The sequence below is a fragment of the Pelobates fuscus genome, chromosome 12 (assembly GCF_036172605.1).
Source record: "Pelobates fuscus isolate aPelFus1 chromosome 12, aPelFus1.pri, whole genome shotgun sequence".
NCBI lineage: Eukaryota > Metazoa > Chordata > Amphibia > Anura > Pelobatidae > Pelobates > Pelobates fuscus.
The window spans coordinates 75,334,011-75,359,084 of NC_086328.1; the positions used below are offsets into that span (position 1 = coordinate 75,334,011).

The 25,074-nt window shown below is 32.4% G+C and overlaps 36 non-coding genes across 36 annotated transcripts; all 36 read right to left on the reverse strand.

Moving 5' to 3' along the window:
* Nucleotides 1-218: 218 nt before the first annotated feature.
* Nucleotides 219-291, reverse strand: TRNAV-UAC (transfer RNA valine (anticodon UAC)). Its single transcript has one exon. It is a non-coding gene; the product is annotated as a tRNA-Val (tRNA).
* A 618-nt stretch (nucleotides 292-909) lies between these two features.
* On the reverse strand, nucleotides 910-982 carry TRNAV-UAC (transfer RNA valine (anticodon UAC)). Its single transcript has one exon. It is a non-coding gene; the product is annotated as a tRNA-Val (tRNA).
* Nucleotides 983-1,578: 596 nt separating this feature from the next.
* TRNAV-UAC (transfer RNA valine (anticodon UAC)) lies at nucleotides 1,579-1,652 on the reverse strand. Its single transcript has one exon. It is a non-coding gene; the product is annotated as a tRNA-Val (tRNA).
* A 1,131-nt stretch (nucleotides 1,653-2,783) lies between these two features.
* On the reverse strand, nucleotides 2,784-2,856 carry TRNAV-UAC (transfer RNA valine (anticodon UAC)). Its single transcript has one exon. It is a non-coding gene; the product is annotated as a tRNA-Val (tRNA).
* Nucleotides 2,857-3,452: 596 nt separating this feature from the next.
* On the reverse strand, nucleotides 3,453-3,525 carry TRNAV-UAC (transfer RNA valine (anticodon UAC)). The gene has a single exon. It is a non-coding gene; the product is annotated as a tRNA-Val (tRNA).
* A 618-nt stretch (nucleotides 3,526-4,143) lies between these two features.
* On the reverse strand, nucleotides 4,144-4,216 carry TRNAV-UAC (transfer RNA valine (anticodon UAC)). The gene has a single exon. It is a non-coding gene; the product is annotated as a tRNA-Val (tRNA).
* Nucleotides 4,217-4,834: 618 nt separating this feature from the next.
* TRNAV-UAC (transfer RNA valine (anticodon UAC)) lies at nucleotides 4,835-4,907 on the reverse strand. Its single transcript has one exon. It is a non-coding gene; the product is annotated as a tRNA-Val (tRNA).
* A 619-nt stretch (nucleotides 4,908-5,526) lies between these two features.
* TRNAV-UAC (transfer RNA valine (anticodon UAC)) lies at nucleotides 5,527-5,599 on the reverse strand. Its single transcript has one exon. It is a non-coding gene; the product is annotated as a tRNA-Val (tRNA).
* A 594-nt stretch (nucleotides 5,600-6,193) lies between these two features.
* On the reverse strand, nucleotides 6,194-6,266 carry TRNAV-UAC (transfer RNA valine (anticodon UAC)). Its single transcript has one exon. It is a non-coding gene; the product is annotated as a tRNA-Val (tRNA).
* A 619-nt stretch (nucleotides 6,267-6,885) lies between these two features.
* On the reverse strand, nucleotides 6,886-6,958 carry TRNAV-UAC (transfer RNA valine (anticodon UAC)). The gene has a single exon. It is a non-coding gene; the product is annotated as a tRNA-Val (tRNA).
* A 618-nt stretch (nucleotides 6,959-7,576) lies between these two features.
* TRNAV-UAC (transfer RNA valine (anticodon UAC)) lies at nucleotides 7,577-7,649 on the reverse strand. The gene has a single exon. It is a non-coding gene; the product is annotated as a tRNA-Val (tRNA).
* Nucleotides 7,650-8,268: 619 nt separating this feature from the next.
* TRNAV-UAC (transfer RNA valine (anticodon UAC)) lies at nucleotides 8,269-8,341 on the reverse strand. Its single transcript has one exon. It is a non-coding gene; the product is annotated as a tRNA-Val (tRNA).
* Nucleotides 8,342-8,937: 596 nt separating this feature from the next.
* TRNAV-UAC (transfer RNA valine (anticodon UAC)) lies at nucleotides 8,938-9,011 on the reverse strand. The gene has a single exon. It is a non-coding gene; the product is annotated as a tRNA-Val (tRNA).
* Nucleotides 9,012-10,142: 1,131 nt separating this feature from the next.
* On the reverse strand, nucleotides 10,143-10,215 carry TRNAV-UAC (transfer RNA valine (anticodon UAC)). The gene has a single exon. It is a non-coding gene; the product is annotated as a tRNA-Val (tRNA).
* A 596-nt stretch (nucleotides 10,216-10,811) lies between these two features.
* TRNAV-UAC (transfer RNA valine (anticodon UAC)) lies at nucleotides 10,812-10,884 on the reverse strand. The gene has a single exon. It is a non-coding gene; the product is annotated as a tRNA-Val (tRNA).
* Nucleotides 10,885-11,502: 618 nt separating this feature from the next.
* On the reverse strand, nucleotides 11,503-11,575 carry TRNAV-UAC (transfer RNA valine (anticodon UAC)). Its single transcript has one exon. It is a non-coding gene; the product is annotated as a tRNA-Val (tRNA).
* Nucleotides 11,576-12,193: 618 nt separating this feature from the next.
* TRNAV-UAC (transfer RNA valine (anticodon UAC)) lies at nucleotides 12,194-12,266 on the reverse strand. Its single transcript has one exon. It is a non-coding gene; the product is annotated as a tRNA-Val (tRNA).
* Nucleotides 12,267-12,862: 596 nt separating this feature from the next.
* On the reverse strand, nucleotides 12,863-12,935 carry TRNAV-UAC (transfer RNA valine (anticodon UAC)). The gene has a single exon. It is a non-coding gene; the product is annotated as a tRNA-Val (tRNA).
* Nucleotides 12,936-13,552: 617 nt separating this feature from the next.
* TRNAV-UAC (transfer RNA valine (anticodon UAC)) lies at nucleotides 13,553-13,625 on the reverse strand. Its single transcript has one exon. It is a non-coding gene; the product is annotated as a tRNA-Val (tRNA).
* Nucleotides 13,626-14,221: 596 nt separating this feature from the next.
* TRNAV-UAC (transfer RNA valine (anticodon UAC)) lies at nucleotides 14,222-14,294 on the reverse strand. Its single transcript has one exon. It is a non-coding gene; the product is annotated as a tRNA-Val (tRNA).
* Nucleotides 14,295-14,913: 619 nt separating this feature from the next.
* Nucleotides 14,914-14,986, reverse strand: TRNAV-UAC (transfer RNA valine (anticodon UAC)). The gene has a single exon. It is a non-coding gene; the product is annotated as a tRNA-Val (tRNA).
* A 617-nt stretch (nucleotides 14,987-15,603) lies between these two features.
* Nucleotides 15,604-15,676, reverse strand: TRNAV-UAC (transfer RNA valine (anticodon UAC)). The gene has a single exon. It is a non-coding gene; the product is annotated as a tRNA-Val (tRNA).
* A 618-nt stretch (nucleotides 15,677-16,294) lies between these two features.
* TRNAV-UAC (transfer RNA valine (anticodon UAC)) lies at nucleotides 16,295-16,367 on the reverse strand. The gene has a single exon. It is a non-coding gene; the product is annotated as a tRNA-Val (tRNA).
* A 618-nt stretch (nucleotides 16,368-16,985) lies between these two features.
* TRNAV-UAC (transfer RNA valine (anticodon UAC)) lies at nucleotides 16,986-17,058 on the reverse strand. Its single transcript has one exon. It is a non-coding gene; the product is annotated as a tRNA-Val (tRNA).
* Nucleotides 17,059-17,676: 618 nt separating this feature from the next.
* TRNAV-UAC (transfer RNA valine (anticodon UAC)) lies at nucleotides 17,677-17,749 on the reverse strand. The gene has a single exon. It is a non-coding gene; the product is annotated as a tRNA-Val (tRNA).
* Nucleotides 17,750-18,367: 618 nt separating this feature from the next.
* Nucleotides 18,368-18,440, reverse strand: TRNAV-UAC (transfer RNA valine (anticodon UAC)). Its single transcript has one exon. It is a non-coding gene; the product is annotated as a tRNA-Val (tRNA).
* A 619-nt stretch (nucleotides 18,441-19,059) lies between these two features.
* TRNAV-UAC (transfer RNA valine (anticodon UAC)) lies at nucleotides 19,060-19,132 on the reverse strand. Its single transcript has one exon. It is a non-coding gene; the product is annotated as a tRNA-Val (tRNA).
* Nucleotides 19,133-19,750: 618 nt separating this feature from the next.
* On the reverse strand, nucleotides 19,751-19,823 carry TRNAV-UAC (transfer RNA valine (anticodon UAC)). Its single transcript has one exon. It is a non-coding gene; the product is annotated as a tRNA-Val (tRNA).
* A 618-nt stretch (nucleotides 19,824-20,441) lies between these two features.
* TRNAV-UAC (transfer RNA valine (anticodon UAC)) lies at nucleotides 20,442-20,514 on the reverse strand. Its single transcript has one exon. It is a non-coding gene; the product is annotated as a tRNA-Val (tRNA).
* Nucleotides 20,515-21,133: 619 nt separating this feature from the next.
* Nucleotides 21,134-21,206, reverse strand: TRNAV-UAC (transfer RNA valine (anticodon UAC)). Its single transcript has one exon. It is a non-coding gene; the product is annotated as a tRNA-Val (tRNA).
* Nucleotides 21,207-21,483: 277 nt separating this feature from the next.
* Nucleotides 21,484-21,556, reverse strand: TRNAV-UAC (transfer RNA valine (anticodon UAC)). The gene has a single exon. It is a non-coding gene; the product is annotated as a tRNA-Val (tRNA).
* A 595-nt stretch (nucleotides 21,557-22,151) lies between these two features.
* On the reverse strand, nucleotides 22,152-22,224 carry TRNAV-UAC (transfer RNA valine (anticodon UAC)). Its single transcript has one exon. It is a non-coding gene; the product is annotated as a tRNA-Val (tRNA).
* A 619-nt stretch (nucleotides 22,225-22,843) lies between these two features.
* TRNAV-UAC (transfer RNA valine (anticodon UAC)) lies at nucleotides 22,844-22,916 on the reverse strand. The gene has a single exon. It is a non-coding gene; the product is annotated as a tRNA-Val (tRNA).
* Nucleotides 22,917-23,529: 613 nt separating this feature from the next.
* On the reverse strand, nucleotides 23,530-23,602 carry TRNAV-UAC (transfer RNA valine (anticodon UAC)). Its single transcript has one exon. It is a non-coding gene; the product is annotated as a tRNA-Val (tRNA).
* A 277-nt stretch (nucleotides 23,603-23,879) lies between these two features.
* TRNAV-UAC (transfer RNA valine (anticodon UAC)) lies at nucleotides 23,880-23,952 on the reverse strand. The gene has a single exon. It is a non-coding gene; the product is annotated as a tRNA-Val (tRNA).
* Nucleotides 23,953-24,565: 613 nt separating this feature from the next.
* Nucleotides 24,566-24,638, reverse strand: TRNAV-UAC (transfer RNA valine (anticodon UAC)). The gene has a single exon. It is a non-coding gene; the product is annotated as a tRNA-Val (tRNA).
* Between the last annotated feature and the right edge of the window lie 436 nt (nucleotides 24,639-25,074).

A 25,074-nucleotide genomic window follows, 5' to 3' on the forward strand; every position in this document is an offset into this window, starting at 1 on the left:
AACTACAACCCAAACTTGCAATTTTAATTACATATAGCAGAAATATAATGGGAATTCTCTAAAAAATACTTGTTTCTACAACTTGTTCTTTCCCATTTTAATGAATAATCTACACAGTATTTATCTAATCTAAATTTCAACCTACTCATCAACTTTTCATCAAGAACCTTTGTAAATGAAAAGCACACTTTACTTACAAATTTTTAAAAGTATACCAATGGTTTCACTGGGGATCGAACCCAGGACCTTCTGCGTGTAAAGCAGACGTGATAACCACTACACTATGAAACCTCAATTGATGTTTAATTTTGTGGCATACCATCAGAAATATAGACCTCAACATGGCCAGTATTTATGCACGAACCTTTTGTCAAATACTGGTTATATCAGCATTTTAAAAAACAATGCATTCTTTACACTTTTGCCTGGAGTTCATCAAATGTTACATGCAACTGTTATATAACTCTATGTATTTTAATGGATAGCGAGTGTGTATGGTCATTAATACATTTTTAGGAATAAGCACATCTGAAGAATCACTGTAAATCCACCTGAGCATTGTCAGTTTGAATACATGAACTTGGAAATTCAAAGTCTCTTTCCTCTTTTTCAATTGTTATTTCAGGAAGCTTTGGATATATTTATTATTGATTGTATTTTTTTAGCTCATTCTGTCATTATTAAAAGTGGGAACCACAACCCAAACTTGCAATTTTAATTACATATAGCAGAAATATAATGGGAATTCTCTAAAAAAAACTTGTTTCTACAACTTGTTCTTTCCCATTTTAATGAATAATCTACACAGTATTTATCTAATCTCAATTTCAACCTACTCGTCAACTTTTCATCAAGAACCTTTGTAAATGAGAAGCACATTTTACTTACAAATTTTTAAAAGTATACCAATGGTTTCACTGGGGATCGAACCCAGGACCTTCTGCGTGTAAAGCACACGTGATAACCACTACACTATGAAACCTCACTAGATGTTCAATTTTGTGGCATACCATCAGAAATATAGACCTCAACATGGCCAGTATTTATGCACAAACCTTTTGTCAAATACTGGTTATATCAGCATTTTAAAAAACAATGCATTCTTTACACTTTTGCCTGGAGTTCAGCAAATGTTACATGCAACTTTTATATAACTCTATGTATTTTAATGGATAGCGAGTGTGTATGGTCATTAATACATTTTTAGGAATAAGCACATCTGAAGAATCACTGTAAATCCACCTGAGCCTTGTCAGTTTAAATACATGAGCTTGGAAATTCAAAGTCTCTTACCTCTTTTTCAATTGTTATTTCAGGAAGCTTTGGATATATTTATTATTGATTGTATTTTTTTAGCTCATTCGGTCATTCTTAAAAGTGGGAACCACAACCCAAACTTGCAATTTTAATTACATATAGCAGAAATATAATGGGAATTCTCTAAAAAAAAAATGTCTACAACTTGTTCAACTTGTTCTATTTATCTAATCGCAATTTCAACCTACTCGTCAACTTTTCATCAAGAACCTTTGTAAATGAGAAGCACACTTTACTTACAAATTTTTAAAAGAAAACCAATGGTTTCAACTGGGGATCGAACCCAGGACCTTCGGCGTGTAAAGCAGACGTGATAACCACTACACTATGAAACCTCACTAGATGTTCAATTTTGTGGCATACCATCAGAAATATAGACCTCAATATGGCCAGTATTTATGCACGAACCTTTTGTCAAATACTGGTTATATCAGCATTTTAAAAATACTGGTTATATCAGCATTTTAAAAAACAATGCATTCTTTACACTTTTGCCTGGAGTTCAGCAAATGTTACATGCAACTTTTATATAACTCTATGTATTTTAATGGATAGCGAGTGTGTATGGTCATTAATACATTTTTAGGAATAAGCACATCTGAAGAATCACTGTAAATCCACCTGAGCCTTGTCAGTTTAAATACATGAGCTTGGAAATTCAAAGTCTCTTTCCTCTTTTTCAATTGTTATTTCAGGAAGCTTTGGATATATTTTATTATTGATTGTATTTTTTTAGCTCATTCGGTCATTCTTAAAAGTGGGATCGAACCCAGGACCTTCGGCGTGTAAAGCAGACGTGATAACCACTACACTATGAAACCTCACTAGATGTTCAATTTTGTGGCATACCATCAGAAATATAGACCTCAATATGGCCAGTATTTATGCACGAACCTTTTGTCAAATACTGGTTATATCAGCATTTTAAAAATACTGGTTATATCAGCATTTTAAAAAACAATGCATTCTTTACACTTTTGCCTGGAGTTCAGCAAATGTTACATGCAACTTTTATATAACTCTATGTATTTTAATGGATAGCGAGTGTGTATGGTCATTAATACATTTTTAGGAATAAGCACATCTGAAGAATCACTGTAAATCCACCTGAGCCTTGTCAGTTTAAATACATGAGCTTGGAAATTCAAAGTCTCTTTCCTCTTTTTCAATTGTTATTTCAGGAAGCTTTGGATATATTTTATTATTGATTGTATTTTTTTAGCTCATTCGGTCATTCTTAAAAGTGGGAACTACAACCCAAACTTGCAATTTTAATTACATATAGCAGAAATATAATGGGAATTCTCTAAAAAATACTTGTTTCTACAACTTGTTCTTTCCCATTTTAATGAATAATCTACACAGTATTTATCTAATCTCAATTTCAACCTACTCGTCAACTTTTCATCAAGAACCTTTGTAAATGAGAAGCACATTTTACTTACAAATTTTTAAAAGTATACCAATGTTTTCACTGGGGATAGAACCCAGGACCTTCTGCGTGTAAAGCAGACGTGATAACCACTACACTATGAAACCTCACTAGATGTTTAATTTTGTGGCATACCATCAGAAATATAGACCTCAACATGGCCAGTATTTATGCACGAACCTTTTGTCAAATACTGGTTATATCAGCATTTTAAAAAACAATGCGTTCTTTACACTTTTACCTGGAGTTCAGAAAATGTTACATGCAACTTTTATATAACTCTATGTATTTTAATGGATAGCGAGTGTGGATGGTCATTAATACATTTTTAGGAATAAGCACATCTGAAAAATAAGTGTAAATCCACCTGAGCATTGTCAGTTTGAATACATGAGCTTGGAAATTCAAAGTCTCTTACCTCTTTTTCAATTGTTATTTCAGGAAGCTTTGGATATATTTATTATTGATTGTATTTTTTTAGCTCATTCGGTCATTCTTAAAAGTGGGAACCACAACCCAAACTTGCAATTTTAATTACATATAGCAGAAATATAATGGGAATTCTCTAAAAAAAAAATGTCTACAACTTGTTCAACTTGTTCTATTTATCTAATCGCAATTTCAACCTACTCGTCAACTTTTCATCAAGAACCTTTGTAAATGAGAAGCACACTTTCCTTACAAATTTTTAAAAGAAAACCAATGGTTTCACTGGGGATCGAACCCAGGACCTTCGGCGTGTAAAGCAGACGTGATAACCACTACACTATGAAACCTCACTAGATGTTCAATTTTGTGGCATACCATCAGAAAAATAGACCTCAACATGGCCAGTATTTATGCACGAACCTTTTGTCAAATACTGGTTATATCAGCATTTTAAAAAACAATGCGTTCTTTACACTTTTACCTGGAGTTCAGAAAATGTTACATGCAACTTTTATATAACTCTATGTATTTTAATGGATAGCGAGTGTGGATGGTCATTAATACATTTTTAGGAATAAGCACATCTGAAAAATAAGTGTAAATCCACCTGAGCATTGTCAGTTTGAATACATGAGCTTGGAAATTCAAAGTCTCTTACCTCTTTTTCAATTGTTATTTCAGGAAGCTTTGGATATATTGTATTATTGATTGTATTTTTTTAGCTCATTCGGTCATTCTTAAAAGTGGGAACTACAACCCAAACTTGCAATTTTAATTACATATAGCAGAAATATAATGGGAATTCTCTAAAAAATATTGTTTCTACAACTTTTTCTTTCCCATTTTAATGAATAATCTACACAGTATTTATCTAATCTCAGTTTCAACCTACTCGTCAACTTTTCATCAAGAACCTTTGTAAATGAGAAGCACATTTTACTTACAAATTTTTAAAAGTATACCAATGGTTTCACTGGGGATCGAAGCCAGGACCTTCTGCGTGTAAAGCAGACGTGATAACCACTACACTATGAAACCTCACTAGATGTTTAATTTTGTGGCATACCATCAGAAAAATAGACCTCAACATGGCCAGTATTTATGCACGAACCTTTTGTCAAATACTGGTTATATCAGCATTTTAAAAAACAATGCATTCTTTACACTTTTACCTGGAGTTCAGCAAATGTTACATGCAACTTTTATATAACTCTATGTATTTTAATGGATAGCGAGTGTGGATGGTCATTAATACATTTTTAGGAATAAGCACATCTGAAAAATAACTGTAAATCCACCTGAGGATTGTCAGTTTGAATACATGAGCTTGGAAATTCAAAGTCTCTTACCTCTTTTTCAATTGTTATTTCAGGAAGCTTTGGATATATTGTATTATTGATTGTATTTTTTTAGCTCATTCGGTCATTCTTAAAAGTGGGAACTACAACCCAAACTTGCAATTTTAATTACATATAGCAGAAATATAATGGGAATTCTCTAAAAAATATTGTTTCTACAACTTGTTCTTTCCCATTTTAATGAATAATCTACACAGTATTTATCTAATCTCAATTTCAACCTACTCGTCAACTTTTCATCAAGAACCTTTGTAAATGAGAAGCACACTTTACTTACAAATTTTTAAAAGAAAACCAATGGTTTCACTAGGGATCGAACCCAGGACCTTCTGCGTGTAAAGCAGACGTGATAACCACTACACTATGAAACCTCACTAGATGTTTAATTTTGTGGCATACCATCAGAAAAATAGACCTCAACATGGCCAGTATTTATGCACGAACCTTTTGTCAAATACTGGTTATATCAGCATTTTAAAAAACAATGCATTCTTTATACTTTTGCCTGGAGTTCATCAAATGTTTCATGCAACTGTTATATAACTCTATGTATTTTAATGGATAGCGAGTGTGTATGGTCATTAATACATTTTTAGGAATAAGCACATCTGAAGAATCACTGTAAATCCACCTGAGCATTGTCAGTTTGAATACATGAACTTGGAAATTCAAAGTCTCTTTCCTCTTTTTCAATTGTTATTTCAGGAAGCTTTGGATATATTGTATTATTGATTGTATTTTTTTAGCTCATTCGGTCATTCTTAAAAGTGGGAACTACAACCCAAACTTGCAATTTTAATTACATATAGCAGAAATATAATGGGAATTCTCTAAAAAAAACTTGTTTCTACAACTTGTTCTTTCCCATTTTAATGAATAATCTACACAGTATTTATCTAATCTCAATTTCAACCTACTCGTCAACTTTTCATCAAGAACCTTTGTAAATGAGAAGCACATTTTACTTACAAATTTTTAAAAGTATACCAATGGTTTCACTGGGGATCGAACCCAGGACCTTCTGCGTGTAAAGCACACGTGATAACCACTACACTATGAAACCTCACTAGATGTTCAATTTTGTGGCATACCATCAGAAATATAGACCTCAACATGGCCAGTATTTATGCACGAACCTTTTGTCAAATACTGGTTATATCAGCATTTTAAAAAACAATGCATTCTTTACACTTTTGCCTGGAGTTCAGCAAATGTTACATGCAACTTTTATATAACTCTATGTATTTTAATGGATAGCGAGTGTGGATGGTCATTAATACATTTTTAGGAATAAGCACATCTGAAGAATCACTGTAAATCCACCTGAGCATTGTCAGTTTGAATACATGAGCTTGGAAATTCAAAGTCTCTTTCCTCTTTTTCAATTGTTATTTCAGGAAGCTTTGGATATATTTATTATTGATTGTATTTTTTTAGCTCATTCGGTCATTCTTAAATTGGGAACCACAACCCAAACTTGCAATTTTAATTACATATAGCAGAAATATAATGGGAATTCTCTAAAAAAAAATGTCTACAACTTGTTCAACTTGTTCTTTTTATCTAATCGCAATTTCAACCTACTCGTCAACTTTTCATCAAGAACCTTTGTAAATGAGAAGCACACTTTCCTTACAAATTTTTAAAAGAAAACCAATGGTTTCACTGGGGATCGAACCCAGGACCTTCTGCGTGTAAAGCAGACGTGATAACCACTACACTATGAAACCTCACTAGATGTTCAATTTTGTGGCATACCATCAGAAATATAGACCTCAACATGGCCAGTATTTATGCACGAACCTTTTGTCAAATACTGGTTATATCAGCATTTTAAAAAACAATGCATTCTTTACACTTTTGCCTGGAGTTCAGCAAATGTTACATGCAACTTTTATATAACTCTATGTATTTTAATGGATAGCGAGTGTGGATGGTCATTAATACATTTTTAGGAATAAGCACATCTGAAGAATCACTGTAAATCCACCTGAGCCTTGTCAGTTTAAATACCTGAGCTTGGAAATTCAAAGTCTCTTTCCTATTTTTCAATTGTTATTTCAGGAAGCTTTGGATATATTTTATTATTGACTGTATTTTTTTAGCTCATTCGGTCATTCTTAAAAGTGGGAACTACAACCCAAACTTGCAATTTTAATTACATATAGCAGAAATATAATGGGAATTCTCTAAAAAAAACTTGTTTCTACAACTTGTTCTTTCCCATTTTAATGAATAATCTACACAGTATTTATCTAATCTAAATTTCAACCTACTCATCAACTTTTCATCAAGAACCTTTGTAAATGAAAAGCACACTTTACTTACAAATTTTTAAAAGTATACCAATGGTTTCACTGGGGATCGAACCCAGGACCTTCTGCGTGTAAAGCAGACGTGATAACCACTACACTATGAAACCTCAATTGATGTTTAATTTTGTGGCATACCATCAGAAATATAGACCTCAACATGGCCAGTATTTATGCACGAACCTTTTGTCAAATACTGGTTATATCAGCATTTTAAAAAACAATGCATTCTTTACACTTTTGCCTGGAGTTCATCAAATGTTACATGCAACTGTTATATAACTCTATGTATTTTAATGGATAGCGAGTGTGTATGGTCATTAATACATTTTTAGGAATAAGCACATCTGAAGAATCACTGTAAATCCACCTGAGCATTGTCAGTTTGAATACATGAACTTGGAAATTCAAAGTCTCTTTCCTCTTTTTCAATTGTTATTTCAGGAAGCTTTGGATATATTTATTATTGATTGTATTTTTTTAGCTCATTCTGTCATTATTAAAAGTGGGAACCACAACCCAAACTTGCAATTTTAATTACATATAGCAGAAATATAATGGGAATTCTCTAAAAAAAACTTGTTTCTACAACTTGTTCTTTCCCATTTTAATGAATAATCTACACAGTATTTATCTAATCTCAATTTCAACCTACTCGTCAACTTTTCATCAAGAACCTTTGTAAATGAGAAGCACATTTTACTTACAAATTTTTAAAAGTATACCAATGGTTTCACTGGGGATCGAACCCAGGACCTTCTGCGTGTAAAGCACACGTGATAACCACTACACTATGAAACCTCACTAGATGTTCAATTTTGTGGCATACCATCAGAAATATAGACCTCAACATGGCCAGTATTTATGCACAAACCTTTTGTCAAATACTGGTTATATCAGCATTTTAAAAAACAATGCATTCTTTACACTTTTGCCTGGAGTTCAGCAAATGTTACATGCAACTTTTATATAACTCTATGTATTTTAATGGATAGCGAGTGTGTATGGTCATTAATACATTTTTAGGAATAAGCACATCTGAAGAATCACTGTAAATCCACCTGAGCCTTGTCAGTTTAAATACATGAGCTTGGAAATTCAAAGTCTCTTTCCTCTTTTTCAATTGTTATTTCAGGAAGCTTTGGATATATTTTATTATTGATTGTATTTTTTTAGCTCATTCGGTCATTCTTAAAAGTGGGAACTACAACCCAAACTTGCAATTTTAATTACATATAGCAGAAATATAATGGGAATTCTCTAAAAAATACTTGTTTCTACAACTTGTTCTTTCCCATTTTAATGAATAATCTACACAGTATTTATCTAATCTCAATTTCAACCTACTCGTCAACTTTTCATCAAGAACCTTTGTAAATGAGAAGCACATTTTACTTACAAATTTTTAAAAGTATACCAATGGTTTCACTGGGGATAGAACCCAGGACCTTCTGCGTGTAAAGCAGACGTGATAACCACTACACTATGAAACCTCACTAGATGTTTAATTTTGTGGCATACCATCAGAAATATAGACCTCAACATGGCCAGTATTTATGCACGAACCTTTTGTCAAATACTGGTTATATCAGCATTTTAAAAAACAATGCGTTCTTTACACTTTTACCTGGAGTTCAGAAAATGTTACATGCGACTTTTATATAACTCTATGTATTTTAATGGATAGCGAGTGTGGATGGTCATTAATACATTTTTAGGAATAAGCACATCTGAAAAATAAGTGTAAATCCACCTGAGCATTGTCAGTTTGAATACATGAGCTTGGAAATTCAAAGTCTCTTACCTCTTTTTCAATTGTTATTTCAGGAAGCTTTGGATATATTTATTATTGATTGTATTTTTTTAGCTCATTCGGTCATTCTTAAAAGTGGGAACCACAACCCAAACTTGCAATTTTAATTACATATAGCAGAAATATAATGGGAATTCTCTAAAAAAAAAATGTCTACAACTTGTTCAACTTGTTCTATTTATCTAATCGCAATTTCAACCTACTCGTCAACTTTTCATCAAGAACCTTTGTAAATGAGAAGCACACTTTACTTACAAATTTTTAAAAGAAAACCAATGGTTTCAACTGGGGATCGAACCCAGGACCTTCGGCGTGTAAAGCAGACGTGATAACCACTACACTATGAAACCTCACTAGATGTTCAATTTTGTGGCATACCATCAGAAATATAGACCTCAATATGGCCAGTATTTATGCACGAACCTTTTGTCAAATACTGGTTATATCAGCATTTTAAAAATACTGGTTATATCAGCATTTTAAAAAACAATGCATTCTTTACACTTTTGCCTGGAGTTCAGCAAATGTTACATGCAACTTTTATATAACTCTATGTATTTTAATGGATAGCGAGTGTGGATGGTCATTAATACATTTTTAGGAATAAGCACATCTGAAGAATCACTGTAAATCCACCTGAGCCTTGTCAGTTTAAATACATGAGCTTGGAAATTCAAAGTCTCTTTCCTCTTTTTCAATTGTTATTTCAGGAAGCTTTGGATATATTTTATTATTGATTGTATTTTTTTAGCTCATTCGGTCATTCTTAAAAGTGGGATCGAACCCAGGACCTTCGGCGTGTAAAGCAGACGTGATAACCACTACACTATGAAACCTCACTAGATGTTCAATTTTGTGGCATACCATCAGAAATATAGACCTCAATATGGCCAGTATTTATGCACGAACCTTTTGTCAAATACTGGTTATATCAGCATTTTAAAAATACTGGTTATATCAGCATTTTAAAAAACAATGCATTCTTTACACTTTTGCCTGGAGTTCAGCAAATGTTACATGCAACTTTTATATAACTCTATGTATTTTAATGGATAGCGAGTGTGTATGGTCATTAATACATTTTTAGGAATAAGCACATCTGAAGAATCACTGTAAATCCACCTGAGCCTTGTCAGTTTAAATACATGAGCTTGGAAATTCAAAGTCTCTTTCCTCTTTTTCAATTGTTATTTCAGGAAGCTTTGGATATATTTTATTATTGATTGTATTTTTTTAGCTCATTCGGTCATTCTTAAAAGTGGGAACTACAACCCAAACTTGCAATTTTAATTACATATAGCAGAAATATAATGGGAATTCTCTAAAAAATACTTGTTTCTACAACTTGTTCTTTCCCATTTTAATGAATAATCTACACAGTATTTATCTAATCTCAATTTCAACCTACTCGTCAACTTTTCATCAAGAACCTTTGTAAATGAGAAGCACATTTTACTTACAAATTTTTAAAAGTATACCAATGTTTTCACTGGGGATAGAACCCAGGACCTTCTGCGTGTAAAGCAGACGTGATAACCACTACACTATGAAACCTCACTAGATGTTTAATTTTGTGGCATACCATCAGAAATATAGACCTCAACATGGCCAGTATTTATGCACGAACCTTTTGTCAAATACTGGTTATATCAGCATTTTAAAAAACAATGCGTTCTTTACACTTTTACCTGGAGTTCAGAAAATGTTACATGCAACTTTTATATAACTCTATGTATTTTAATGGATAGCGAGTGTGGATGGTCATTAATACATTTTTAGGAATAAGCACATCTGAAAAATAAGTGTAAATCCACCTGAGCATTGTCAGTTTGAATACATGAGCTTGGAAATTCAAAGTCTCTTACCTCTTTTTCAATTGTTATTTCAGGAAGCTTTGGATATATTTATTATTGATTGTATTTTTTTAGCTCATTCGGTCATTCTTAAAAGTGGGAACCACAACCCAAACTTGCAATTTTAATTACATATAGCAGAAATATAATGGGAATTCTCTAAAAAAAAAATGTCTACAACTTGTTCAACTTGTTCTATTTATCTAATCGCAATTTCAACCTACTCGTCAACTTTTCATCAAGAACCTTTGTAAATGAGAAGCACACTTTCCTTACAAATTTTTAAAAGAAAACCAATGGTTTCACTGGGGATCGAACCCAGGACCTTCGGCGTGTAAAGCAGACGTGATAACCACTACACTATGAAACCTCACTAGATGTTCAATTTTGTGGCATACCATCAGAAAAATAGACCTCAACATGGCCAGTATTTATGCACGAACCTTTTGTCAAATACTGGTTATATCAGCATTTTAAAAAACAATGCGTTCTTTACACTTTTACCTGGAGTTCAGAAAATGTTACATGCAACTTTTATATAACTCTATGTATTTTAATGGATAGCGAGTGTGGATGGTCATTAATACATTTTTAGGAATAAGCACATCTGAAAAATAAGTGTAAATCCACCTGAGCATTGTCAGTTTGAATACATGAGCTTGGAAATTCAAAGTCTCTTACCTCTTTTTCAATTGTTATTTCAGGAAGCTTTGGATATATTGTATTATTGATTGTATTTTTTTAGCTCATTCGGTCATTCTTAAAAGTGGGAACTACAACCCAAACTTGCAATTTTAATTACATATAGCAGAAATATAATGGGAATTCTCTAAAAAATATTGTTTCTACAACTTTTTCTTTCCCATTTTAATGAATAATCTACACAGTATTTATCTAATCTCAGTTTCAACCTACTCGTCAACTTTTCATCAAGAACCTTTGTAAATGAGAAGCACATTTTACTTACAAATTTTTAAAAGTATACCAATGGTTTCACTGGGGATCGAAGCCAGGACCTTCTGCGTGTAAAGCAGACGTGATAACCACTACACTATGAAACCTCACTAGATGTTTAATTTTGTGGCATACCATCAGAAAAATAGACCTCAACATGGCCAGTATTTATGCACGAACCTTTTGTCAAATACTGGTTATATCAGCATTTTAAAAAACAATGCATTCTTTACACTTTTACCTGGAGTTCAGCAAATGTTACATGCAACTTTTATATAACTCTATGTATTTTAATGGATAGCGAGTGTGGATGGTCATTAATACATTTTTAGGAATAAGCACATCTGAAAAATAACTGTAAATCCACCTGAGGATTGTCAGTTTGAATACATGAGCTTGGAAATTCAAAGTCTCTTACCTCTTTTTCAATTGTTATTTCAGGAAGCTTTGGATATATTGTATTATTGATTGTATTTTTTTAGCTCATTCGGTCATTCTTAAAAGTGGGAACTACAACCCAAACTTGCAATTTTAATTACATATAGCAGAAATATAATGGGAATTCTCTAAAAAATATTGTTTCTACAACTTGTTCTTTCCCATTTTAATGAATAATCTACACAGTATTTATCTAATCTCAATTTCAACCTACTCGTCAACTTTTCATCAAGAACCTTTGTAAATGAGAAGCACACTTTACTTACAAATTTTTAAAAGAAAACCAATGGTTTCACTAGGGATCGAACCCAGGACCTTCTGCGTGTAAAGCAGACGTGATAACCACTACACTATGAAACCTCACTAGATGTTTAATTTTGTGGCATACCATCAGAAAAATAGACCTCAACATGGCCAGTATTTATGCACGAACCTTTTGTCAAATACTGGTTATATCAGCATTTTAAAAAACAATGCATTCTTTACACTTTTGCCTGGAGTTCATCAAATGTTACATGCAACTGTTATATAACTCTATGTATTTTAATGGATAGCGAGTGTGTATGGTCATTAATACATTTTTAGGAATAAGCACATCTGAAGAATCACTGTAAATCCACCTGAGCATTGTCAGTTTGAATACATGAACTTGGAAATTCAAAGTCTCTTTCCTCTTTTTCAATTGTTATTTCAGGAAGCTTTGGATATATTGTATTATTGATTGTATTTTTTTAGCTCATTCGGTCATTCTTAAAAGTGGGAACTACAACCCAAACTTGCAATTTTAATTACATATAGCAGAAATATAATGGGAATTCTCTAAAAAAAAATGTCTACAACTTGTTCAACTTGTTCTTTTTATCTAATCGCAATTTCAACCTACTCGTCAACTTTTCATCAAGAACCTTTGTAAATGAGAAGCACACTTTCCTTACAAATTTTTAAAAGAAAACCAATGGTTTCACTGGGGATCGAACCCAGGACCTTCTGCGTGTAAAGCAAACGTGATAACCACTACACTATGAAACCTCACTAGATGTTCAATTTTGTGGCATGCCATCAGAAATATAGACCTCAACATGGCCAGTATTTATGCACGAACCTTTTGTCAAATACTGGTTATATCAGCATTTTAAAAACAATGCATTCTTTACACTTTTGCCTGGAGTTCATCAAATGTTACATGCAACTGTTATATAACTCTATGTATTTTAATGGATAGCGAGTGTGTATGGTCATTAATACATTTTTAGGAATAAGCACATCTGAAGAATCACTGTAAATCCACCTGAGCATTTTCAGTTTGAATACATGAACTTGGAAATTCAAAGTCTCTTTCCTCTTTTTCAATTGTTATTTCAGGAAGCTTTGGATATATTTATTATTGATTGTATTTTTTTAGCTCATTCTGTCATTATTAAAAGTGGGAACCACAACCCAAACTTGCAATTTTAATTACATATAGCAGAAATATAATGGGAATTCTCTAAAAAAAACTTGTTTGTACAACTTGTTCTTTCCCATTTTAATGAATAATCTACACAGTATTTATCTAATCTCAATTTCAACCTACTCGTCAACTTTTCATCAAGAACCTTTGTAAATGAGAAGCACACTTTACTTACAAATTTTTAAAAGAAAACCAATGGTTTCACTAGGGATCGAACCCAGGACCTTCTGCGTGTAAAGCAGACGTGATAACCACTACACTATGAAACCTCACTAGATGTTTAATTTTGTGGCATACCATCAGAAAAATAGACCTCAACATGGCCAGTATTTATGCACGAACCTTTTGTCAAATACTGGTTATATCAGCATTTTAAAAAACAATGCATTCTTTACACTTTTGCCTGGAGTTCATCAAATGTTACATGCAACTGTTATATAACTCTATGTATTTTAATGGATAGCGAGTGTGTATGGTCATTAATACATTTTTAGGAATAAGCACATCTGAAGAATCACTGTAAATCCACCTGAGCATTGTCAGTTTGAATACATGAACTTGGAAATTCAAAGTCTCTTTCCTCTTTTTCAATTGTTATTTCAGGAAGCTTTGGATATATTGTATTATTGATTGTATTTTTTTAGCTCATTCGGTCATTCTTAAAAGTGGGAACTACAACCCAAACTTGCAATTTTAATTACATATAGCAGAAATATAATGGGAATTCTCTAAAAAAAAATGTCTACAACTTGTTCAACTTGTTCTTTTTATCTAATCGCAATTTCAACCTACTCGTCAACTTTTCATCAAGAACCTTTGTAAATGAGAAGCACACTTTCCTTACAAATTTTTAAAAGAAAACCAATGGTTTCACTGGGGATCGAACCCAGGACCTTCTGCGTGTAAAGCAGACGTGATAACCACTACACTATGAAACCTCACTAGATGTTCAATTTTGTGGCATACCATCAGAAATATAGACCTCAACATGGCCAGTATTTATGCACGAACCTTTTGTCAAATACTGGTTATATCAGCATTTTAAAAAACAATGCATTCTTTACACTTTTGCCTGGAGTTCAGCAAATGTTACATGCAACTTTTATATAACTCTATGTATTTTAATGGATAGCGAGTGTGGATGGTCATTAATACATTTTTAGGAATAAGCACATCTGAAGAATCACTGTAAATCCACCTGAGCCTTGTCAGTTTAAATACCTGAGCTTGGAAATTCAAAGTCTCTTTCCTATTTTTCAATTGTTATTTCAGGAAGCTTTGGATATATTTTATTATTGACTGTATTTTTTTAGCTTATTCGGTCATTCTTAAAAGTGGGAACTACAACCCAAACTTGCAATTTTAATTACATATAGCAGAAATATAATGGGAATTCTCTAAAAAAAACTTGTTTCTACAACTTGTTCTTTCCCATTTTAATGAATAATCTACACAGTATTTATCTAATCTCAATTTCAACCTACTCGTCAACTTTTCATCAAGAACCTTTGTAAATGAAAAGCACACTTTACTTACAAATTTTTAAAAGTATACCAATGGTTTCACTGGGGATCGAACCCAGGACCTTCTGCGTGTAAAGCAGACGTGATAACCACTACACTATGAAACCTCAATAGATGTTCAATTTTGTGGCATACCATCAGAAATATAGACCTCAACATGGCCAGTATTTATGCACGAACCTTTTGTCAAATACTGGTTATATCAGCATTTTAAAAACAATGCATTCTTTACACTTTTGCCTGGAGTTCATCAAATGTTACATGCAACTGTTATATAACTCTATGTATTTTAATGGATAGCGAGTGTGTATGGTCATTAATACATTTTTAGGAATAAGCACATCTGAAGAATCACTGTAAATCCACCTGAGCATTTTCAGTTTGAATACATGAACTTGGAAATTCAAAGTCTCTTTCCTCTTTTTCAATTGTTATTTCAGGAAGCTTTGGATATATTTATTATTGATTGTATTTTTTTAGCTCATTCTGTCATTATTAAAAGTGGGATCCACAACCCAAACTTGCAATTTTAATTACATATAGCAGAAATATAATGGGAATTCTCTAAAAAAAACTTGTTTCTACAACTTGTTCTTTCCCATTTTAATGAATAATCTACACAGTATTTATCTAATCTCAATTTCAACCTACTCGTCAACTTTTCATCAAGAACCTTTGTAAATGAGAAGCACATTTTACTTACAAATTTTTAAAAGTATACCAATGGTTTCACTGGGGATAGAACCCAGGACCTTCTGCGTGTAAAGCAGACGTGATAACCACTACACTATGAAACCTCACTAGATGTTTAATTTTGTGGCATACCATCAGAAAAATAGACCTCAACATGGCCAGTATTTATGCACGAACCTTTTGTCAAATACTGGTTATATCAGCATTTTAAAAAACAATGCGTTCTTTACACTTTTACCTGGAGTTCAGCAAATGTTACATGCAACTTTTATATAACTCTATGTATTTTAATGGATAGCGAGTGTGGATGGTCATTAATACATTTTTAGGAATAAGCACATCTGAAAAATAAGTGTAAATCCACCTGAGCATTGTCAGTTTGAATACATGAGCTTGGAAATTCAAAGTCTCTTACCTCTTTTTCAATTGTTATTTCAGGAAGCTTTGGATATATTGTATTATTGATTGTATTTTTTTAGCTCATTCGGTCATTCTTAAAAGTTGGAACTACAACCCAAACTTGCAATTTTAATTACATATAGCAGAAATATAATGGGAATTCTCTAAAAAATATTGTTTCTACAACTTTTTCTTTCCCATTTTAATGAATAATCTACACAGTATTTATCTAATCTCAATTTCAACCAACTCGTCAACTTTTCATCAAGAACCTTTGTAAATGAGAAGCACATTTTACTTACAAATTTTTAAAAGTATACCAATGGTTTCACTGGGGATCGAAGCCAGGACCTTCTGCGTGTAAAGCAGACGTGATAACCACTACACTATGAAACCTCACTAGATGTTTAATTTTGTGACATACCATCAGAAAAATAGACCTCAACATGGCCAGTATTTATGCACGAACCTTTTGTCAAATACTGGTTATATCAGCATTTTAAAAAACAATGCATTCTTTACACTTTTACCTGGAGTTCAGCAAATGTTACATGCAACTTTTATATAACTCTATGTATTTTAATGGATAGCGAGTGTGGATGGTCATTAATACATTTTTAGGAATAAGCACATCTGAAAAATAACTGTAAATCCACCTGAGCATTGTCAGTTTGAATACATGAGCTTGGAAATTCAAAGTCTCTTACCTCTTTTTCAATTGTTATTTCAGGAAGCTTTGGATATATTGTATTATTGATTGTATTTTTTTAGCTCATTCGGTCATTCTTAAAAGTGGGAACTACAACCCAAACTTGCAATTTTAATTACATATAGCAGAAATATAATGGGAATTCTCTAAAAAATATTGTTTCTACAACTTGTTCTTTCCCATTTTAATGAATAATCTACACAGTATTTATCTAATCTCAATTTCAACCTACTCGTCAACTTTTCATCAAGAACCTTTGTAAATGAGAAGCACACTTTACTTACAAATTTTTAAAAGAAAACCAATGGTTTCACTGGGGATCGAACCCAGGACCTTCTGCGTGTAAAGCAGACATGATAACCACTACACTATGAAACCTCACTAGATGTTCAATTTTGTGGCATACCATCAGAAATATAGACCTCAACATGGCCAGTATTTATGCACGAACCTTTTGTCAAATACTGGTTATATCAGCATTTTAAAAAACAATGCATTCTTTACACTTTTGCCTGGAGTTCATCAAATGTTAAATGCAACTGTTATATAACTCTATGTATTTTAATGGATAGCGAGTGTGTATGGTCATTAATACATTTTTAGGAATAAGCACATCTGAAGAATCACTGTAAATCCACCTGAGCCTTGTCAGTTTAAATACATGAGCTTGGAAATTCAAAGTCTCTTTCCTCTTTTTCAATTGTTATTTCAGGAAGCTTTGGATATATTTTATTATTGATTGTATTTTTTTAGCTCATTCGGTCATTCTTAAAAGTGGGAACTACAACCCAAACTTGCAATTTTAATTACATATAGCAGAAATATAATGGGAATTCTCTAAAAAATATTGTTTCTACAACTTTTTCTTTCCCATTTTAATGAATAATCTACACAGTATTTATCTAATCTCAATTTCAACCAACTCGTCAACTTTTCATCAAGAACCTTTGTAAATGAGAAGCACATTTTACTTACAAATTTTTAAAAGTATACCAATGGTTTCACTGGGGATCGAAGCCAGGACCTTCTGCGTGTAAAGCAGACGTGATAACCACTACACTATGAAACCTCACTAGATGTTTAATTTTGTGGCATACCATCAGAAAAATAGACCTCAACATGGCCAGTATTTATGCACGAACCTTTTGTCAAATACTGGTTATATCAGCATTTTAAAAAACAATGCATTCTTTACACTTTTACCTGGAGTTCAGCAAATGTTACATGCAACTTTTATATAACTCTATGTATTTTAATGGATAGCGAGTGTGGATGGTCATTAATACATTTTTAGGAATAAGCACATCTGAAAAATAACTGTAAATCCACCTGAGCATTGTCAGTTTGAATACATGAGCTTGGAAATTCAAAGTCTCTTACCTCTTTTTCAATTGTTATTTCAGGAAGCTTTGGATATATTGTATTATTGATTGTATTTTTTTAGCTCATTCGGTCATTCTTAAAAGTGGGAACTACAACCCAAACTTGCAATTTTAATTACATATAGCAGAAATATAATGGGAATTCTCTAAAAAATATTGTTTCTACAACTTGTTCTTTCCCATTTTAATGAATAATCTACACAGTATTTATCTAATCTCAATTTCAACCTACTCGTCAACTTTTCATCAAGAACCTTTGTAAATGAGAAGCACACTTTACTTACAAATTTTTAAAAGGAAACCAATGGTTTCACTGGGGATCGAACCCAGGACCTTCTGCGTGTAAAGCAGACATGATAACCACTACACTATGAAACCTCACTAGATGTTCAATTTTGTGGCATACCATCAGAAATATAGACCTCAACATGGCCAGTATTTATGCACGAACCTTTTGTCAAATACTGGTTATATCAGCATTTTAAAAAACAATGCATTCTTTACACTTTTGCCTGGAGTTCATCAAATGTTACATGCAACTGTTATATAACTCTATGTATTTTAATGGATAGCGAGTGTGTATGGTCATTAATACATTTTTAGGAATAAGCACATCTGAAGAATCACTGTAAATCCACCTGAGCCTTGTCAGTTTAAATACATGAGCTTGGAAATTCAAAGTCTCTTTCCTCTTTTTCAATTGTTATTTCAGGAAGCTTTGGATATATTTTATTATTGATTGTATTTTTTTAGCTCATTCGGTCATTCTTAAAAGTGGGAACTACAACCCAAACTTGCAATTTTAATTACATATAGCAGAAATATAATGGGAATTCTCTAAAAAAAACTTGTTTCTACAACTTGTTCTTTCCCATTTTAATGAATAATCTACACAGTATTTATCTAATCTCAATTTCAACCTACTCGTCAACTTTTCATCAAGAACCTTTGTAAATGAGAAGCACATTTTACTTACAAATTTTTAAAAGTATACCAATGGTTTCACTGGGGATAGAACCCAGAACCTTCTGCATGTAAAGCAGACGTGATAACCACTACACTATGAAACCTCACTAGATGTTTAATTTTGTGGCATACCATCAGAAAAATAGACCTCAACATGGCCAGTATTTATGCACGAACCTTTTGTCAAATACTGGTTATATCAGCATTTTAAAAAACAATGCGTTCTTTACACTTTTACCTGGAGTTCAGCAAATGTTACATGCAACTTTTATATAACTCTATGTATTTTAATGGATAGCGAGTGTGGATGGTCATTAATACATTTTTAGGAATAAGCACATCTGAAAAATAAGTGTAAATCCACCTGAGCATTGTCAGTTTGAATACATGAGCTTGGAAATTCAAAGTCTCTTACCTCTTTTTCAATTGTTATTTCAGGAAGCTTTGGATATATTGTATTATTGATTGTATTTTTTTAGCTCATTCGGTCATTCTTAAAAGTGGGAACTACAACCCAAACTTGCAATTTTAATTACATATAGCAGAAATATAATGGGAATTCTCTAAAAAATATTGTTTCTACAACTTTTTCTTTCCCATTTTAATGAATAATCTACACAGTATTTATCTAATCTCAATTTCAACCAACTCGTCAACTTTTCATCAAGAACCTTTGTAAATGAGAAGCACATTTTACTTACAAATTTTTAAAAGTATACCAATGGTTTCACTGGGGATCGAAGCCAATACCTTCTGCGTGTAAAGCAGACGTGATAACCACTACACTATGAAACCTCACTAGATGTTTAATTTTGTGGCATACCATCAGAAAAATAGACCTCAACATGGCCAGTATTTATGCACGAACCTTTTGTCAAATACTGGTTATATCAGCATTTTAAAAAACAATGCATTCTTTACACTTTTACCTGGAGTTCAGCAAATGTTACATGCAACTTTTATATAACTCTATGTATTTTAATGGATAGCGAGTGTGGATGGTCATTAATACATTTTTAGGAATAAGCACATCTGAAAAATAACTGTAAATCCACCTGAGCATTGTCAGTTTGAATACATGAGCTTGGAAATTCAAAGTCTCTTACCTCTTTTTCAATTGTTATTTCAGGAAGCTTTGGATATATTGTATTATTGATTGTATTTTTTTAGCTCATTCGGTCATTCTTAAAAGTGGGAACTACAACCCAAACTTGCAATTTTAATTACATATAGCAGAAATATAATGGGAATTCTCTAAAAAATATTGTTTCTACAACTTGTTCTTTCCCATTTTAATGAATAATCTACACAGTATTTATCTAATCTCAATTTCAACCTACTCGTCAACTTTTCATCAAGAACCTTTGTAAATGAGAAGCACACTTTACTTACAAATTTTTAAAAGAAAACCAATGGTTTCACTAGGGATCGAACCCAGGACCTTCTGCGTGTAAAGCAGACGTGATAACCACTACACTATGAAACCTCACTAGATGTTTAATTTTGTGGCATACCATCAGAAAAATAGACCTCAACATGGCCAGTATTTATGCACGAACCTTTTGTCAAATACTGGTTATATCAGCATTTTAAAAAACAATGCATTCTTTACACTTTTGCCTGGAGTTCATCAAATGTTACATGCAACTGTTATATAACTCTATGTATTTTAATGGATAGCGAGTGTGTATGGTCATTAATACATTTTTAGGAATAAGCACATCTGAAGAATCACTGTAAATCCACCTGAGCATTGTCAGTTTGAATACATGAACTTGGAAATTCAAAGTCTCTTTCCTCTTTTTCAATTGTTATTTCAGGAAGCTTTGGATATATTGTATTATTGATTGTATTTTTTTAGCTCATTCGGTCATTCTTAAAAGTGGGAACTACAACCCAAACTTGCAATTTTAATTACATATAGCAGAAATATAATGGGAATTCTCTAAAAAAAACTTGTTTCTACAACTTGTTCTTTCCCATTTTAATGAATAATCTACACAGTATTTATCTAATCTCAATTTCAACCTACTCGTCAACTTTTAATCAAGAACCTTTGTAAATGAGAAGCACATTTTACTTACAAATTTTTAAAAGTATACCAATGGTTTCACTGGGGATCGAACCCAGGACCTTCTGCGTGTAAAGCAGACGTGATAACCACTACACTATGAAACCTCACTAGATGTTTAATTTTGTGGCATACCATCAGAAAAATAGATCTCAACATGGCCAACATTTGAATTAAAATGGTCAACATTTTAATTACATATAGCAGAAATATAATGTGAATTCTCTAAAAAATATTGTTTCTACAACTTGTTCTTTCCCATTTTAATGAATAATCTACACAGTATTTATCTAATCTCAATTTCAACCTACTCGTCAACTTTTCATCAAGAACCTTTGTAAATGAGAAGCACATTTTACTTACAAATTTTTAAAAGTATACCAATGGTTTCACTGGGGATCGAACCCAGGACCTTCTGCGTGTAAAGCACACGTGATAACCACTACACTATGAAATCTCACTAGATGTTCAATTTTGTGGCATACCATCAGAAATATAGACCTCAACATGGCCAGTATTTATGCACGAACCTTTTGTCAAATACTGGTTATATCAGCATTTTAAAAAACAATGCATTCTTTACACTTTTGCCTGGAGTTCAGCAAATGTTACATGCAACTTTTATATAACTCTATGTATTTTAATGGATAGCGAGTGTGGATGGTCATTAATACATTTTTAGGAATAAGCACATCTGAAGAATCACTGTAAATCCACCTGAGCATTGTCAGTTTGAATACATGAGCTTGGAAATTCAAAGTCTCTTTCCTCTTTTTCAATTGTTATTTCAGGAAGCTTTGGATATATTTATTATTGATTGTATTTTTTTAGCTCATTCGGTCATTCTTAAATTGGGAACCACAACCCAAACTTGCAATTTTAATTACATATAGCAGAAATATAATGGGAATTCTCTAAAAAAAAAATGTCTACAACTTGTTCAACTTGTTCTTTTTATCTAATCGCAATTTCAACCTACTCGTCAACTTTTCATCAAGAACCTTTGTAAATGAGAAGCACACTTTCCTTACAAATTTTTAAAAGAAAACCAATGGTTTCACTGGGGATCGAACCCAGGACCTTCTGCGTGTAAAGCAGACGTGATAACCACTACACTATGAAACCTCACTAGATGTTCAATTTTGTGGCATACCATCAGAAATATAGACCTCAACATGGCCAGTATTTCTGCACGAACCTTTTGTCAAATACTGGTTATATCAGCATTTTAAAAAACAATGCATTCTTTACACTTTTGCCTGGAGTTCAGCAAATGTTACATGCAACTTTTATATAACTCTATGTATTTTAATGGATAGCGAGTGTGGATGGTCATTAATACATTTTTAGGAATAAGCACATCTGAAGAATCACTGTAAATCCACCTGAGCCTTGTCAGTTTAAATACCTGAGCTTGGAAATTCAAAGTCTCTTTCCTATTTTTCAATTGTTATTTCAGGAAGCTTTGGATATATTTTATTATTGACTGTATTTTTTTAGCTCATTCGGTCATTCTTAAAAGTGGGAACTACAACCCAAACTTGCAATTTTAATTACATATAGCAGAAATATAATGGGAATTCTCTAAAAAAAACTTGTTTCTACAACTTGTTCTTTCCAATTTTAATGAATAATCTACACAGTATTTATCTAATCTCAATTTTAACCTACTCGTCAACTTTTCATCAAGAACCTTTGTAAATGAGAAGCACACTTTACTTACAAATTTTTAAAAGAAAACCAATGGTTTCACTGGGGATCGAACCCAGGACCTTCTGCGTGTAAAGCAGACGTGATAACCACTACACTATGAAACCTCACTAGATGTTTAATTTTGTGGCATACCATCAGAAAAATAGACCTCAACATGGCCAGTATTTATGCACGAACCTTTTGTCAAATACTGGTTATATCAGCATTTTAAAAAACAATGCATTCTTTACACTTTTGCCTGGAGTTCATCAAATGTTACATGCAACTGTTATATAACTCTATGTATTTTAATGGATAGCGAGTGTGTATGGTCATTAATACATTTTTAGGAATAAGCACATCTGAAGAATCACTGTAAATCCACCTGAGCATTGTCAGTTTGAATACATGAACTTGGAAATTCAAAGTCTCTTTCCTCTTTTTCAATTGTTATTTCAGGAAGCTTTGGATATATTTATTATTGATTGTATTTTTTTAGCTCATTCGGTCATTATTAAAAGTGGGAACCACAACCCAAACTTGCAATTTTAATTACATATAGCAGAAATTTAATGGGAATTCTCTAAAAAAAATTCTACAACTTGTTCTTTCCCATTTTAATGAATAATCTACACAGTATTTATCTAATCTCAATTTCAACCTACTCGTCAACTTTTCATCAAGAACCTTTGTAAATGAGAAGCACACTTTACTTACAAATTTTTCAAAGAAAACCAATGGTTTCACTGGGGATCGAACCCAGGACCTTCTGCGTGTAAAGCAGACGTGATAACCACTACACTATGAAACCTCACTTGATGTTTAATTTTGTGGCATACCATCAGAAAAATAGATCTCAACATGGCCAACATTTGAATTAAAATGGTCAACATTTTAATTACATATAGCAGAAATATAATGTGAATTCTCTAAAAAATATTGTTTCTACAACTTGTTCTTTCCCATTTTAATGAATAATCTACACAGTATTTATCTAATCTCAATTTCAACCTACTCGTCAACTTTTCATCAAGAACCTTTGTAAATGAGAAGCACATTTTACTTACAAATTTTTAAAAGTATACCAATGGTTTCACTGGGGATCGAACCCAGGACCTTCTGCGTGTAAAGCACACGTGATAACCACTACACTATGAAACCTCACTAGATGTTCAATTTTGTGGCATACCATCAGAAATATAGACCTCAACATGGCCAGTATTTATGCACGAACCTTTTGTCAAATACTGGTTATATCAGCATTTTAAAAAACAATGCATTCTTTACACTTTTGCCTGGAGTTCATCAAATGTTACATGCAACTGTTATATAACTCTATGTATTTTAATGGATAGCGAGTGTGTATGGTCATTAATACATTTTTAGGAATAAGCACATCTGAAGAATCACTGTAAATCCACCTGAGCATTGTCAGTTTGAATACATGAACTTGGAAATTCAAAGTCTCTTTCCTCTTTTTCAATTGTTATTTCAGGAAGCTTTGGATATATTTATTATTGATTGTATTTTTTTAGCTCATTCGGTCATTATTAAAAGTGGGAACCACAACCCAAACTTGCAATTTTAATTACATATAGCAGAAATATAATGGGAATTCTCTAAAAAAAAATCTACAACTTGTTCTTTCCCATTTTAATGAATAATCTACACAGTATTTATCTAATCTCAATTTCAACCTACTCATCAACTTTTCATCAAGAACCTTTGTAAATGAGAAGCACACTTTACTTACAAATTTTTAAAAGAAAACCAATGGTTTCACTGGGGATCGAACCCAGGACCTTCTGCGTGTAAAGCAGACGTGATAACCACTACACTATGAAACCTCACTAGGTGTTCAATTTTATGGCATACCATCAGAAATATAGACCTCAACATGGCCAGTATTTATGCACGAACCTTTTGTCAAATACTGGTTATATCAGCATTTTAAAAAACAATGCATTCTTTACACTTTTGCCTGGAGTTCAGCAAATGTTACATGCAACTGTTATATAACTCTATGTATTTTAATGGATAGCGAGTGTGTATGGTCATTAATACATTTTTAGGAATAAGCACATCTGAAGAATCACTGTAAATCCACCTGAGCATTGTCAGTTTGAATACATGAACTTGGAAATTCAAAGTCTCTTTCCTCTTTTTCAATTGTTATTTCAGGAAGCTTTGGATATATTTATTATTGATTGTATTTTTTTAGCTCATTCGGTCATTATTAAAAGTGGGAACCACAACCCAAACTTGCAATTTTAATTGCATATA